General features: G+C 41.6%; 1 non-coding gene across 1 annotated transcript; it reads right to left on the minus strand.

Annotated features, from left to right (window-relative positions):
• Positions 1–746: 746 nt before the first annotated feature.
• On the minus strand, positions 747–850 carry LOC127740979 (small nucleolar RNA R71). The gene has a single exon (XR_008001834.1). It is a non-coding gene; the product is annotated as a small nucleolar RNA R71 (small nucleolar RNA).
• Between the last annotated feature and the right edge of the window lie 2,212 nt (positions 851–3,062).

Genomic DNA, 3,062 nt, shown 5'->3' on the forward strand with positions numbered 1-3,062 from the left:
TTATTTATTTACTAACATTTCTCTTCACCTCTCTTCATCTCCAATCACTACCTCTATCCTCATCCTTGTGATTGGATTCTCCACTCTTATTCCTTTCTTCTTATACTAATAATAAGGATCCTCTTTGTCCAGATATAGAGGATACCTCTTCCTTTTTCTTTTTCTCTTCTCTTTCATATGAGCAGGAATAAGGAAAAAAGCATCTTTGTTGAAGCTGACCAAGAACCTGAAAGGACTCTGAAGTGGAAACTAAGAGAAGCTAAATTATAGCAATCCATAGGTAACCTTTCTGAAATTTTCGAACAAGAGAAGGAGATGGCAGCCGAACCCAACAACAATAATGCAAGGAGAATGCTTGGTGACTTCACAAAACCAACGTCCAAATTTGATGGAAGAAGCATCTCCATTCCTGCCATTGGAGCCAACAATTTTGAGCTTAAGCCTCAACTAGTTGCTTTAATGCAACAGAACTGCATGTTTTATGGACTTCCATTTGAAAATCCTTATCAGTTTTTAACTGAGTTCTTGCAGATTTGTGAGACTGTTAAGACAAATGGAGTAGATCCTGAAGTCTACAGGCTCATGCTTTTCCCTTTTGCTGTAAGAGACAAAGCTAGAACATGGTTGGACTCGTAAGAGACAGAGCTAGAACATGGTTGGACTCACAACCTAAAGATAGCCTGGACTCCTGGGATAAGCTGGTCACGGCCTTCTTGGATAAATTCTTTCCTCCTCAAAAGCTGAGCAAGCTTAGAGTGGATGTTCAGACCTTCAAGCAAAAAGATGGTGAATCCCTCTATGAAGCTTGGGAAAGATACAAGCAGATGACCAAAAAGTGTCCTTCTGACATGTTTTTAGAATGGAGCATATTAGATATATTCTATTATGGTCTATCTGAATTTTTCAAGATGTCATTGGACCATTCTGCAGGTGGATCGATTCACCTAAAGAAAACTCCTGAAAAGGCTCAAGAACTTATTGACATGGTTGCAAATAACCAATTAATATATACTTCTGAGAGGAATTTCGTGAATAGTGGGACACCTCAGAGGAAGGGAGTTCTTGAATTTGATACTCTGAATGCCATATTGGCTCAGAATAAAGTGTTGACTCAGCAAGTCAACATGATCTCTCAAAGTCTGAATGGATGGCAAAATGCATCAACAGCACTAAAGAGGCATCTTCTGAAGAAGAAGCTTATGATCCTGAGAACCCTGCAATGGTAGAGGTTAATTACATGGGTGAACCTTATGGAAACACCTATAACTCATCATGGAGAAATCATCCAAATTTCTCATGGAAGGATCAACAAAAGCCTCAACAAGGCTTTAACAATGGTGGAAGAATAGTGAGAAAGACCTCCTGGGACGTCTCTCAAACAAGAAGGAGTTCCCCATTGAGGACCTAAAGGAATCTGAGGCTCATATAGCGACCATAGAGATTCCACTAAATCTCCTTCTACCATTCATGAGCTCTGAAAACTGTTCCTCCTCAGAAGAGGATGAAGATGTAACTGGAGAGCAAGTTGCTCAATATCTAGGAGCTATCATGAAGCTGAATGCCAAGTTGTTTGGTAATGAGACTTGGGAAGGTGAATCCCCCTTGCTCATTAGTGAACTAGATACATGGATTCAGAAAACTTTACCTCAAAAGAGACAAGATCCTGGTAAATTCTTAATACCCTGTACCATAGGCACCATGACCTTTAACAAGGCTCTGTGTGACCTGGGGTCAGGCATAAATCTTATGCCACTCTCTGTAATAGAAAAACTGGGGATCATTGAGGTACAGCCTGCCTTATTCTCACTTCAATTGGCAGACAAGTCAGTAAGACAAGCTTATGGATTAGTAGATGACGTGTTAGTAAAGGTTGAAGGCCTTTACATCCGTGATGATTTCATAATCTTAGACACTAGGAAGGAAGAAGATGAATGCATCATCCTTGGAAGACCCTTACTAGCTACAGCAGAAGCTGTGATTGATGTTAGCCGAGAAGAATTAGTCCTTCAATTGAATGGGGACTACCTTATGTTTAAAGCTCAAGGACCTTCCTCTGCAACCATGGAGAGGAAGCATGAAAAGCTTTTCTCAGTACAGAGTCAAAAAGAGCCCCCACAGTCAAACTCTAAATTTGGTGTTGGGAGGCCACAACCAAATTCTAAGTTTGGTGTTGAGAAGCCCCCTCATTTAAACTCTAAGTTTGGTGTTGGGAGGCCCTCATCATGCTCTGAATATGTGTGAGGCTCCATGAGAGCCCACTGTCAAGCTAATGACACTAAAGAAGCGCTTGTTGGGAGGCAACCCAATTTTTATATATCTAATTTTAATTTTATTTTATTGTTATTTTGTGTCTTATTAGCTTCATGATCATGTGGAGTCACGAAAAAAAAATACTAAAATTAAAAACAGAATCAAAAATAATAGAAGAAAAATCACACCCTGGAGGAAAGACTTACTGGCGTTTAAACGCGAGTAAGGTGCATCTGGCTGGCGTTCAACGCCAGAACAGAGCATGTTTCTGGCGCTGAACGCCAGAAACAAGCAACATCCTGGCGTTTGAATGCCAGGAATATGCCTTGAGGAAAGCTGGCGCTGAACGCCAGTAACAAGCATGGAACTCGCGTTCAATGCCAGAAACATGCTACACATGGGCGTTGAACGCCCAGAGTGTGCATCACTTCGGCGTTTAAACACCAGAATGGTGTGAAAAGGCATTTTACATGCCTAATTGGTGCAGGGATGTAAATCCTTGACACCTCAGGATCTGTGGACCCCACAGGATCATCTCAGGATCTGTGAACTCCACAGGATCCCCACCTAACATATTCTCCCCTCTTCTCAACATTCATCTCTCTTTCCAATAAACACACTTCCCCAAAACCCTTCACCAATCACCTCAAACCTCTCTTCCCAATTACCCCCTTCACCACTCACATCCACCCACTCTTCCCCATAAACCCCACCCACCTTCAAAATTCAAAAATCTTTCCCACCCAAACCCACCCTAAATGACCGAAACTACACCTACTCCCCTCCCTATATATACCCTTCCATTCTACTTC

Source organism: Arachis duranensis, chromosome 7 (assembly GCF_000817695.3).
Source record: "Arachis duranensis cultivar V14167 chromosome 7, aradu.V14167.gnm2.J7QH, whole genome shotgun sequence".
Lineage (NCBI taxonomy): Eukaryota > Viridiplantae > Streptophyta > Magnoliopsida > Fabales > Fabaceae > Arachis > Arachis duranensis.